The 14,885-nt window shown below is 28.0% G+C and overlaps 1 pseudogene; it reads left to right on the forward strand.

Moving 5' to 3' along the window:
* The first annotated feature begins 1,687 nt into the window (after positions 1 to 1,687).
* On the forward strand, positions 1,688 to 7,893 carry LOC107841740 (annotated as a pseudogene).
* The last annotated feature ends 6,992 nt before the right edge of the window (positions 7,894 to 14,885 follow it).

Consider the following 14,885-nt stretch of genomic DNA (forward strand, 5'->3'; position numbering starts at 1 on the left):
AACCCTTTACCCTAATCAATGTCCTCCATATATACATTCCTATCAAGGATCATATCCTCCGTAAGATGAGCATGTATGTAGTTATTAAAATTTATGATAATTAAGTGTGCTTTTGCACCACCTAAAGTTCGTATTTTAAAGCATAATGCATGAACTTGGCCTCAACTGATAGTCGATCGATAATACTTTCAACTTTGAATGTGCAAAACTAAACACTTAAATTATTATAAAATTTAACGAATAGACACAAGCATTTTACATGACAACTCTACTACTCCATATAATTGGGGATATTATATTTTTTTTTCTAGGACTTAGAAATATATTGCATATTTCCTAGTCTTCTTGTGAACCTTTTAATGTGTTGCACATTTCCTCAAAAAAAAAAAAAAAAAAAGCTACAAAAGACTTAGTTATTCATTTTATTTCAAATTAATGCATTAAACAAGATCCAAGAAAATCCACATATAATTTCTAACGTATATTATACTTAGAGAATCCAAATTACAACTAATAATTCAAGCAACAAAATAACAGTGAGTAAAACTAAAGGGAAATCTAAGAACAATAGAGAAATTTTAATTATTTAAAACGATTGAAATTTTAAGAAGTTATAATAAGTTAAGTAATTAATGATATTATGTAATTGCTGTCATAAGTTGTTATGAATCTAGGATATGAGATATTATTGGATATGAAATATCTGCAGATGATACAACAAATAGATAATTTGCAATAAAATAATCTTTTTTTTTTGTCAAACAAATTAAAATAATCTACTTAGGGTGTGTTTGGTATGAAAAAAATATTTTTCATGGAAAATATTTTCCTAGAAAATGTTTTTCTGAAAAACAAGTTGATTTCTTACTTGTTTTCTTATGTTTGGTTGGTGGATGAAAAATATTTTCTAGTATTTGGTTGGTGAATGAAAAGATATTTTTCAAAAAATACATTTTAGTGTTTAGCTAAAGCGTAAAAATACATTTTAGAATCCTTTTTTAAAAAAAAAATCTTTTTTGGGAAGGGGGTTGGTTCGCGGGTGGGTGGGGGTGTCAAAATAGGTAGTAGGGGTGGGGTAAGAAAAAGTTTTGAATTTCTTTTGTTAAGGAAAAAAATTAAAAAATATCAATATATATATTATTGACATTCATCAAGTGGTACACCAAGTAGCATAGATTTTAGCTCTATAAATAAAGAAGAATTAATGTATATCTCCTATCCCACAACTTTTTTTTTTTTTGTCCAATATGCTTCGCTTCAAAAATATTTTCCCTCTTAATACAAGAGAATCACCAACTAAATTATTTTCCAAAAATTATCTCTCTCCTAGGTTTGAATATAATTAAACTATTTCAGCATTTGAAAACCATAAAATACCTAGAAAAAAATTATGTTACATGAAGTTAGAAAATATTGGACACCCTCAACAATATTATCAACTCAAAGCAATACATAATGTTGAAGCCATAACCATGGAGGATGAAAAGAAATAATTATAACTCAAAAAGCCAAAAATGGTATTGGAATTGTTGATTTTTTTAAAGGGAAAAATATTTTTGTTGATTTTTTTAAAGGGAAAAATATTTTTGTCACTGGTGCTACAGTTTATAATGTAATTCATTTTTTTTATTTTTAACCAATATTATACTTCCTCGTTCTTATTTTATGTGCTGCATTTTGAGTTGCCATGAAGTTTAATAAAGAAACGAACACTTGTGAATAGGGGTGGACATTCAATTTGTTCGGTTTGATTGTTGAATATCGATTCAGTTTTTTGATTTTTAGATTGACGAAAATGACAACCATAACCAAACCAAAATTATTTCGGTTTGGTTTGATTTTTACAAATTCGGTTCGGTTATTTTGGATTTTTATTTCAGTTTTAACGATTAAAATAGTGAGCATTTAAAATTGATGATTTTTCAAGAAAAATAATCTTTTTTTCAAACCTATTTTAATTCCCCAATATAATTAATTCAACACGCATGAAATAACCATAAATATCGACCTCGTTGAGTCATCGCTGTTGGCGTGACGACAGTGACGCACTTGGCAGCAATTGCTGACGACAGTGACGAACTGGGCAAACGACTGCCAACTGCCATTGACGATGTTGAAATTTCAAATGAACTGACGAACTGAGGATAATTGAGCGTCGTTGCAGCCTTCACGTTAATATTAGGGGCTAAAGCAAAGCAGTATATTAGGATTTAGGGTTACTAAATGATTAATTTATCTATTTATATGTTATATCAGATTATATTATATTTTAGTATATTTACATATATAATAATACATATATATATATATATAAATTATAATATATTATTTATATAATTTCGATTTTTCGGTTTATCCAAAAAAAAATTTTTGAAAATTCAAACACCAAACTGTTTAACTAAATTTCAAAAATTTGAAACCGAAACCAATCCGAAAAACCAAAAAATCAAACCAAAATTAAATTTCGGTTCGATTTTTCGATTTTCTCGATTTAAACCAAAATATCCCACCCTACTTGTGAAAGATCTCATTGTTTATTATTGGGACATATACTAAAAACTAAAAAGGAGTAGCATGCATGTTAATTTCCATTTTTAGCATTACAAATTAATACTATTTGTTAAGAGATTTACATGTAATTACCTAATAAGTGATCTTGTTATATAAATATTTGCTATGACACAGTAGATATATTTTTGCAAATCTAAAATAATTGATATTTTTGCAGCTTTGATTGAAAAGATGTTGAGAACAACACCAAAGGTAAATAAGATTTATTTACTCATCAGAGCAAAGGACAAAGAAGCTGCATTTCTCAGATTAAAAAATGAAGTAAGTTTTAAGAATTTTTTTCGTTTACGTAATGAAAATTTTAGCTCTTTTACTTGGTTACGTTGGTCGATAATGTGAACAGATTAATTTTGACTTCTATTATTGAAATTCTGGCTTCGCCACGACCAGTCGATAATACGAAACGACTTACATTTTTTATTTTGTTTGAAATTCAGATTATGGAGTCAGAATTATTCAAATACCTAGAAGAAATGCATGGTGAATCCTACAAAATATTCATGCAAAATAAATTGGTTCCTATAATTGGAAATATATATGAACCAAATCTTGGTATGGATATTATTACTTATAACAAAATTGCTCAAGAAATTGATTTGATTGTTGACTCAGCAGCCATCACTACATTTGATGAGAGGTTATTTATTTTTTCCTTTTATAATTAAAAAATTAAAATAAATTATTATTCTACTAGGATAAACAATTTAATATAATTAACAAAATTAATTATTTTTTTGTTGTATTATATGTTTCTAGGTATGATTTAGCTCTTAATGCTAATGTGAATGGTCCATATCAACTCATGATGTTTGCAAAGAAATGCAAGAAACTTAAACTTTTAATGCATTATTCTACAGGTATGCATTTGAATATTTTGATCGTGTTTAAGTTATATGTACTGACAGTATGATTCAACGGATCGGAACACGATAAGTTTTATTACCAAACTTAATATGAAGATCGATTTACCTATTATTATACCACAGATAAATCTAACATATATATGTATAGGCATCTGATACCCCTGAACTATGACCAAAGTTGCTACGACACGCTTCAACTTCACAAGAGTCCGATTAGCCCCACTAAACTCAATTTTAGTGTATTTTTATCACTTTTTTGCACTGACGGTGACACCTTTATTAAATAAAATGGGGTCCATGTCAAAGGTGAGGCATCAACTAAAAAGAATGACAAAAATACGCTAAAATTTAGTTCAGGGGCCGGGTACGTAATAGGACTCCCGTGAAGTTGAAATTTGTCGTAGCAAATTTGATCATAATTCAGGAAATACTGGATATTTTACTCTGTATATAATATATGCATTTGATTACAATCTTGAATTAATATATATATATATATATAATTTAAAGCTTTTGCCAATGGAGAAAGAGAAGGGATAATATTGGAGAAGCCTTCTACTATGGGAGAAAGTATAATAAAAGAAAAAATCTCATCAATTTCTCCCTATACTAATTTTCCATCATTGGATCCTGAAAATGAAATGGAGTTAGTCTCAAAATTGAAAAACAATATTACAAACAATTGCTTGGAGCAAATAATGAAGGATTTTTTGAATTGAGAGGTATTTTCTCTTTTTATATATATATATATATATATATATATATATATATATATATATATATATATATATATATATTATTACTATTTGAGAATCGCGAATTTCTGATAAATATGAGACTTTTAATGAAATACTATCAAAAAGGTATTTGACGACTGGCTGCTTACAGAGAGATCCATAAAAAATGTGAGATTTCTGATGAAATGTCTGTTTAAAAAGCTTCTGATAAACATATTTCTGATGGATTTCTATTAAAAATTCGCGTGTTTTTAATAGTTAATTATATATAAGAAAGAGTTTCTTTTTTATTTTTTCTTACAATTACTTTATGCTTATTGATTAAATAGGGCAAAGTTGTATGGATCGCAAGATACATATTCATTCACAAAGGCAATTGGTGAAATGTTGATAAATAATATGAGAAATGAAATACCAATACTTATTCTTAGACCCTCAACAATAACAAGTAGTTATAAAGAACCTTTTTCAGGATGGATACAAGGATTCAGGCATTAATATTATTTATTCAGATATTCCAATTATAATTTGTTTTAATTGAGAACATGAATACATGACGTAACACTCCAACTTAGAATAGGGAGTAGTTCCACGTCGGCAAGCATGAGAGGGATGCTGGGTATATAAATAAGTAAGGCTTACTCCCTAGTGATGTGTTTTAAAGTCGTGTGAGCCTAGGCTCAGAGCGGACAATATCACTAATGGGTTGGGGCATTACGGGGGTCTCTCGGGCCTTGATGGTTCGGGATGCCCGTCTCGGTCAGGGCCCTGGCTCGGGTCGTGACCAGAATGGTATCATCAGAGTTGCTCCTGTGTCAGCCCTGTCGATGTGGGTTAGAGTTCAAACTGAGTTTAGGCAAATTCTGGTAAGGCGGGCAAACCTCAGTCCTGACTCTAGGCAAATTCCATTCGGTGGGGCAAACCTCAATATCCCAACTTAGGATAACGAGTCCCACATTGGCGAAACACGGGAGGGATGTTGAGTATATAAGTAAGCAAGACTTACTCCCTAATGACGCGTTTTAATGTCGTGCGAGCTTGAGCCCAAAACGGACAATATCACTAGTGGGTCGGGACGTTACGAGGGTCTCTCGGACCTTGATGATTCGGAATACCCATTGCGGTCAGGGCCCCGACTCGGGTCGTGACACATGATAACATTCATATCGGACATTCCAGTCTCACATTCTAGAAAAGTTTTCATAAAGTTAATCACATGTGACATATTTCATGGTTTATTGAGGATAATACGAATAATAAAAGGATGTGACATATTTTAAGTAGTTAATTTATCTATGTAATGAATCTGTGAGACCATGCAAGAAGCTTTTTGCAAACGTTTGAGTCGGAAGTGTATAATATGAACACTACATCATATGTTCAGATACTCTCGATCATAATAAAAGATAATTCGAGTGTTTAAATGAAATTTACTAATGAATTTATATAAAATTATCGCTATATTTTGCTTATTTATAAATTAGTAAAATTATCAACATTTACAATATTTTTTATTTCTCTTGAAGCATAATCCACCCATTAGTATTTTTCTATCGAAAGGGTAACCTCCCTTGCCTTCTTGCTGATCCTGATTGCCTTGTTGACTTGGTGAGTATACCTTTTCAATAGGTTTAATATATAATTTAAATCTTTATGATATTAGAGAAAATAAATGTTTATTTACTTATTATTTAATTATATCTTTAACAAGTCCTCACGTCCCAATCTAATTTTTTTCATGGGACAAACACATGAATCGGTGGCACCGAGACTAAACTCAAAAGCAGTACTGGCGTACTGCCTAATATGATATATACAGTTTTAGAGTGTGTCATCATTTTATTTAAAAATTTAAGTTACTATAGAGAGTATGTTTTTCTTAATGAATTATATCATCGGTATACGTGTGTATATATATATATATATATATCCCCCTTACGTCCGATTCTGGAAAGATTATTTTTCATGCGTCAAACACGTGATTTTTTTTTTTTCATAATGCGTGATGTGATGGCGAGACTCGAACCCTAGACCAATACCTACTATGAAAGGATGCAGTAAATCATGATGACCGTCTCATTTAAAAGTTTAAAATATTAGAGAGATCATACTTTTTTATTTACTAAATTATATCTTCAACATATCTCTATGTCCTGGCTTACTTATTCCTTCTTATTATGAGCTAAACACATGAAAATAAAAGGTGGCAACAAGACTCAAACTCAGGACCAATAATATAATACTGTCTATTATAATATAATGTTGAAGCGTGTTATCGTCTCATTTAAAAGTTAAAGCCATCAGAGAGAATACATTTTTACGTAATGAATTATATCTTTGACATATCTACACCCCCTAACTTTTAATCCTGACCTGATTCAGTAATAGTTAGTAATAATGTGATAGCGAGATTCGAACCCTAAACTAGCCCTATACTTACATGTTGAACTGTGATATTTCTTTTAAAAGTTTAAGCTATTCGACATAACACACTATTATTTACTTAATTATATATTCAACTGTCATATATATATACCCAACAATTATATTGTTAATATTTTTTTATTGCATTACCTAACCACTTTTTACATGATTCAGGTTCCATTTGATATGGTTGTAAATGCAACAATGGCTGCTATTGCAAAACATGGCTATTTGCAAAATCCAGAACTAAATGTCTATCATTTAGCATCATCATCTCAAAATCCTGTCACATTTTCTCAAATTTTTGACTATTCTTGTGATCTTTTCCAATTATTTCCTTTTGTTAATTCAAAAGGAGATAAATTCGAGGTTAAAAAAATGAGATTTTTTGACAAAATTTCTGATTTTGAAGATTATATATGGGAGGTATTACTTAAACAGCATGAAGTACAAGATGTAAAACAGCTTACAAATATTCAAATACGTTTAATTAAAAGGAAGGTGGAATATTTGAAGAATTTCAGCAAACTCTATGAACCCTACATGTTCTACAAAGGGATGGTACGTGCGATTTTTCTTTTTTAGTTCGTTTAAAAAAAAATAATATAATACTTTTATATTTATTAACAAGTTAAGACTTTTAAACTTTTCATTTATTATTACACGAAGGAAAATGCTTTGTTTTTATCCCGAATTATACACGAAATTGTTGAGACACACTCGAACTTTAAGAGGGGACTAATTAAAATCATATTTTTGGCAACCTTAGTGCCTACGTGGCACATACGTGAATCAACACACTGAAGGCGGTCCACATAGGCACTAAGGTTGCCAAAATACGATTTTAATTAATTCTCTCTTAAAATTCGAGTGTGTCTCAGCAATTTTGTGTATAGTTCAGGGTGGAAAGAGATGATTTTCTTTTACATGAAATGTCTTATAATTACATAAATATATTGGTTATAGTTTTAGACACCTATGCAGAACTCCAGTAGTTATTGCTAAAAACTTTATTACGTGTAAAATATATTACATGTAATTGATCTATTCAATTTGTAATTTGATTCTTTATTAGGAGTAAACAATTTTTATTCTTAAAATTATGCATTAATAAATGTTTTTTTTTTTTTGCTAGGTTTCACAATGGCAACATGCAAAAGCTAATGGAAGATATGTCTGAAGAAGAAAAAAGAAATTTTGAAATTGATGTGACAAAAATCAATTGGAGAAATTATATGGTAAAGACACATATTCTTGGTGTAAGAAAATATGCACTAGAAGGGAAAATGATAAATTAATTTTTAATATTGAAATAATTAAATATCATTTGTTTGCACTTGTGTGAAAATACATTACTATTGATTCGATGAGAAATTCGAGTCTGTTTAATTCACTTTTTTACTTTCGTTGTTGATTCTTTGAGAGTGGACAGTCGATCAGATTTAGTACGAGTCGTAAATAAATGTTGATTGAAGCTTTTTCGTTGTTTGGATGATTGTACCGTATTGTATTATTTGTTTTAAATATAATAAATTTATTTTGATTGTTATTTAAATTTTATTGCATCGTACTGTTGAATTTGTTGTTATATAACGGCGAAAAGATTCATTTTATCAGGTCATTGCCTTTTTTGTCTTCTTATTTTGAATTTAGTTATTTCTAATAATCGTATATATTTTATCCTTTATCTTATTTTTTAAAAGCAGCCCTAACACGTACCTTACATTTCTTGTAAGTTTATTCTTTAAATTATTTATATATGATATTATCTGACAACGAAAAGCAACACTTAAATTTTTTTAAAATATTATATTTATTAGAATAATACAATATAATATGATACGATATATTATAAAACAATATAATTAATCAAATTCATTCACCAAATCAATTTACCTAATCAACACTCGACCTATTGCCAACCACACATTCTTATCCACCGAACTCCAACCATGATAATTTTTTTCTTTCACCCGATGTTTTGGTACTCATATTGAAATCCGATTAATTTGGATTCACGTCTAGTAGGACCATTCAGGGTTAGCGCTCCCTATCAAGAATTTTTTTATACTCAGGGCTCAAATCTAAGATCTCTGATTAACGGAGGAACAACGTCAACCACTTCACCACATCCATTGGTGATCCCACCATAATAAGTTGATAACCTTCCAAATTATCCCCCACCAATTTTTGGAAAATTTTGATGTGTTAATTCCCATTACAATATTATTTGAATTTCTATGACCCATTTCACATGCACAAAAAAAAGGGGTAGAAAAATAACAAAAATGTTATAAAATAAACATAAAAATTGATAGTATATCATTAGTGTTTAGATCAGCTTATACGCATCTCGATTAATTTCACAAGATATCTAATACCTTGCACAACACATATATCGAACAATTGTTACGCGAAATGCAAATATACACCTCATAATTCTTAACTCACTTCTTTTACAACTAAGTCAGAGTTAGACTCTTGAATAATATATTTCTATTGAAATTATAAGTAATATTATGATGGAAATGCTCCTAATAGCCAACAATGATAAAAGTGGAGCGAAAAGAACTGTCCCATTTTTAATGAGATATTTTAAATTTAAGTTCTTACTTCAAAGTCATTTTTTTTTTTTATTGTTGATGTAGAACTTTTTGATATTAATTTAAATTTAGTTGAATTCTAATTAGGAACATATCAAATAAGATTTTTTTAAAAAAATATGCTACTTTTTGGCCCTTCCAGCCTGTCCCTATTGTTAATTTTTTTAATTAATACTATATCATATCACTATATATTATCATCAAAAATCCTTCTCATTATTAAATTCCCTCCTTTGGTTCTTCTTCTTCTCTTGATCATCGCTTCATTTCACCTTCAAATCTTCAATTTTTTTCTATTTTCCAACACCCTTTTCCCTCAATAAGAAAGCCCATAATTTATTTTCTTCACAAAAACTGTTTTCGTATAAAATTAAGTGATCAGAATTAAAAAAAACTATGTCAGAAGAGCATAGTTTATGTGCTAAAAATTTCAATTTTTCTCCGCCTTTGAGCTCGCCGGAGATAGTGGTGGCGCCGCCGCATACGGCAGAGAAACTGGTGGTGGAGGGGAATAGGTGTTTAGTATGTAGGAAGAAGGTGTGGTTAATGGGATTTAAGTGTAGGTGTGGGCCCACTTTTTGTGGGACCCATAGGTATCCGGAGTTGCATGCATGCACGTTCGATTTTAAACCAATGGGAAGAGAAACAATAGCGAAGGAGAATCCGTTGATCAAAGCGATGAAATTGGAGAAGATTTAATCTTAGCCGCCTGATCAGATGACTCTTTCGTGGAATGGAACGACGTGATCGTGATCGTGATCGTGGTGGTTCTCCACGAGGACCAAATTGGAAATGAAAGGAAAATATTGGGGGTTGTTTTGGTTCCACAAAAAAAATATGAATGTCATAATGTATATTTTTTCTTTTGTTTTTCGATTTTCTTTTATAATATTTATCCTTTTTTTTTTTTTTTGAGAAAATAATTTATACTACATGGCTTGCTTTGTAGAAATAATTTTGCTCTATTAAGTATTATCTTTTACATTCATGCATTATTGTTTAAAATGACAAGTAAAAGTCCTAATAAACAAACCTTTAAATTTAGTCTCAACTGGCAATTAAACAATTAAACACTCGAAACTCATATCCATTGTGTCACATGGAATCTCATCGCTGACGTGATGTGAAATTTTGGAGTTTTTTAGTTAATCATTTTGCAAGGTAGAGTGTTCAACTGACACAAGAAAAATCAGCTAATCATTTTAGATCATTACGCTACTTCTTTGTTGTTGTCGTTATTATTTTTCTCTCATAGGCTCTGCACTCTTTCCTTATTAACTGTTATGCTTTCTTTACTGCTTTTACTTGATTTTGGTGCACTTGAGTCAGGGTCTCTCGAAACAATTTCTCCCTTCATTGGTAGGTTTTCTATTTATGATTTTTCTTACTCTAAAGTTGCTCGGAATTTTTAAAAATATTATTAAATTTTTTAAAAATATGCTATTTTTGTAGAATTTGACATAAAGTGAAATGAAATAGTCATTTATTTTGTCTTTGCCACTTCACCATTCAATTAAATGACATGAGTCCTCCTTTCTTTTTGTTTTTTACATTATAGTTTTTTAAACTCATTGCCAACTATTATTACTACTATTATTATTTGGACCACAAAAAATAGTTCTTTAAACTCATTAGCCAACGAAATTTTAATTACACGTGTCAATAGTAACAAATTTTTTAAAAAATTCTGACTAGATTACATCAAGGTTTGAGTTTGCATCCAAATTGCATTTGTTGTTGTTCTTCGCACCAAATATGTGGTAGAAATATTTAACTTTAATACATTTGTATTTTTGTAATTTCTTGTGTAATATGTTATGACTTAAAAAGAAAATAGCGAAATAAAGAACACATTATTTTAGTTATGAAATTTATTAATTTATACTTATTTAGTGAATTATTTAACACATATTTAAGGTTTAAGCTAAAGTTACCGGATTCATATGGAAACAAATTTAGAATGTTGAGTTTATGCATTTTAGAAATCGTAATTTACTTGGTTCTTGATATATTATTTATTCATATTAAGTGAAGTATTTCTTGAGACATATGAAAGTTTAGTCAAAACTATTGGATTATGTACATCTCTGAATTATGACAAAATTTGCTACGACACACTTCGATTTCATGGGGGCTTCATTACCTCCTGAACTCAATTTTAGCGTATTTTTGCCACTCTTATGTGCTGATGTGGCATCTTTTGTCAACCTTTTTAGCTAACGTGACACCTTTGATGTGGACTCTATTTTATGTAATAAAGGTGTCATGTCAGCACAAAGGGTTCCAAAAATACGCTAATATTGGGTTAGGGGATAATAAGACCACTGTAAATTTGAAGTGTATCGTAGCAACTTTGGTCATAGTTCAAGGGTCTACTGGATGCTTATCTCTCGTAGTTATAACTCTTACTCCATCTCGAAATTCAGATGAACGATTAGCTGATGTATTGCATCTGCCTCTCTCTATATATATTTTTATATTATAGAAGAGCTGGTTTCGACCAGCTCTTTATTATTTATCATTTTATTTTTAATTGCTTCGTAATTTACTATATTACTCATAATTAATTATTATAAGTCATTTATATATTAGAATTAAAAATGTTTTTTATTATATTACACCTAATTAATTATTATAAATCATTTATATATTAGAATTAATATTTAATTTAAAAAGTAGATATTTATGACGTTTGTTTCAGTTGCTTTAACCGTGATTTTACTATATTATCCCTAATTAATTATTATAAATCATTTATGTATTTAAAAATTAATAATATTTAATTGAAAGAAATAGATGACATGTCTACCTATGGTTTCGATTAGCGCTTCATCAATTACTATATTACCCCTAATTGCTCCCTGAGTTACTATATTACCCCTAATTAATTATTATAAGTCATTTATATAGTAGAATTAATAATATTTTTTTATTATATTACCCCTAATTAATTATTATAAGTCATTTTACTATATTACCTCTAATTGCTCCATGATTTACTATATTACCCCTAATTAATTATTATAAGTCATTTATATATTATAATTAATAATATTTTTTATTAGTCATTTATGTATTAAAAAATTCATAATATTTAATTAAAATATTGATTTCGACATGGCTGCTTCAAGAGTTGCACCGTGATTTCACTATATCACCTCTAATTAATTACTATAAGTCATTTATGTATTAGAAAATTAATAATATTTAATTAAAACAAGAAACATATGCGCTTATGACATATTTGTTGCAGCTGCTTCAACCATAATCATCTTTGAGAAGAGATCCAAGACTTTATTGTTAATTGAAGTATCTTTTGTTCCAGTTTTTGTATGAAATAATCCTATGAATATTAGTTCTACATCTTTTCTATATTTTGTAACCAGTCTCAATCTTATTATCAAACAATTAAAATAACTCGACTACACGACACATCGCGCTTTCTTATCATGTGGAAAAAAACTATCTTATAAAACTTCACTTCTTAGCGAGTACCGTCAAATAGTTATTATTTAAAAAGTTATCGTTTAAAATCAATGTATATTTATGTTTGTATTTCATCAATATCAAATATTAGTGCTAAAAGATGTCTATAGTATTGGGCCCGTGCTGACACAGGCCATGCACCTCTAGTGAGGTGGTTTTGACCACCTCTTCATTTACTATACTACCCCCAATCATTTACTATATTACATCCTAATTGCTCCATAATTTACTATATTATCCCTAATTAATTATTACAAGTCATTTATATATTAGAATTAATAATATTTTTTTATTATATTACCCCTAATTAATTATTATAAGTCATTTATATATTAGAATTTATAATATTTAATTAAAAAAATAGATATTTATAACGTTTGTTTCAGCTGCTTTAACCGTGATTTTACTATATCATCCCTAATTAATTATTATAAGTCATTTATGTATTAAAAAATTAATAGTATTTAATTCAAAAAAATAGATTACTATATTAACCCCTATCATTTACTATATTACCCCTAATTGCTCCGTAGTTTACTATATTATCCCTAATTAATTATTATAAGTCATTTATAAATTAGAATTAATAATATTTTTTTATTATATCATCCCTAATTAATTATTACAAGTCAACCACCTCTTCATTTACTATATTACCGCTATCATTTACTATATTACACCCTAATTGCTCCGTGATTTACTATATTATCCCTAATTAATTATTACAAGTCATTTATATATTAGAATTAATAATATTTTTTAATTATGTTACCCCTAATTAATTATTATAAGTCATTTATATATTAGAATTAATAATATTTAATTGAAAATATAGATATTTATAACGTTTATTTCAGCTGCTTTAACCGTAATTTTACTATATCATCCCTAATTAATTATTATAAGTCATTTAAGTATTAAAAAATTAATAATATTTAATTAAAAATAGATTAGTATAATACCCCCATCATTTACTATATTACCCCTAATTGCTCCGTGATTTACTATATTATCCCTAATTAATTATTATAAGTCATTTATATATTAGAATTAATAATATTTTTTATTATATTATCCCTAATTAATTATTATAAGTCATTTATATATTAAAATTAATAATATTTAATTAAAAAATAGATGACATGTCTGCCTATATTACCCCTAATTGCTCCGTAATTTACTATATTATCCCTAATTAATTGTTATAAGTCATTTATATATTAGAATTAATAATATTTTTTATTATATTACCCCTAATTAATTATTATAATCATTTGGTTTCGACCACTGCTTCGTCATTTACTATTTTACCCCTAATTGCTCCATGATTTACTATATTACCCCTTATTAATTATTATAAGTCATTGATATATTAGAATTAATAATATATTTTTATTATATTACTCTTAATTAATTATTATACGTCATTTATATATTAGAATTAATAATATTTAATTAAAAAATAGATATGTATGACACTTTTTTCAGCTGCGTTAACCGTGATTTTAATATATCATCCCTAATTAATTATTATAATTCATTTATTTATTAAAAATTAATAGTATTTAATTAAAAAATAGATGACATGTCTACCTATATTACCCCTAATTGCTCCATGATTTACTATATTATCCTTAATTATTTATTATAAGTCATTTATATATTAGAATTAATAATATTTTTTTACTATATTACCCTTAATTAATTATTATAAGTCATTTATATATTAGAATAAATAATATTTAATTTTAAAAATAGATATTTATGGCGTTTGTTTTAGCTGCTTTAACCGTGATTTTACTATATCATCCCTAATTAATTATTATAAGTCATTTATTTATTAAAAGATTAATAATATTTAATTAAAAAATAGATGGCATGTCTGCCTATATTACCTCTAATTGCTTCGTGATTTACTATATTACCCTTAATTAATTATTATAAGTCATTATATATTAGAATTAATAATATTTTTTTTACTATATTACCCCTAATTAATTATTATAAGTCATTTATATATTTGAATTTATAATATTTAATTAAATCAGTGTACATTTATGTTTATATCTCATCAATATCGAATTTTAGTGCTAAAAAATATTTGTAATGTTGGGCCGGTGCTGACACGGGCTATGCACCTCTAGTATATATACATATACCGACATGCTTTATATTTAAAAAAATGTGATTTTAATTTGCTA

This window comes from Capsicum annuum, chromosome 9 (assembly GCF_002878395.1).
Source record: "Capsicum annuum cultivar UCD-10X-F1 chromosome 9, UCD10Xv1.1, whole genome shotgun sequence".
NCBI classification, from domain to species: Eukaryota; Viridiplantae; Streptophyta; class Magnoliopsida; order Solanales; family Solanaceae; genus Capsicum; species Capsicum annuum.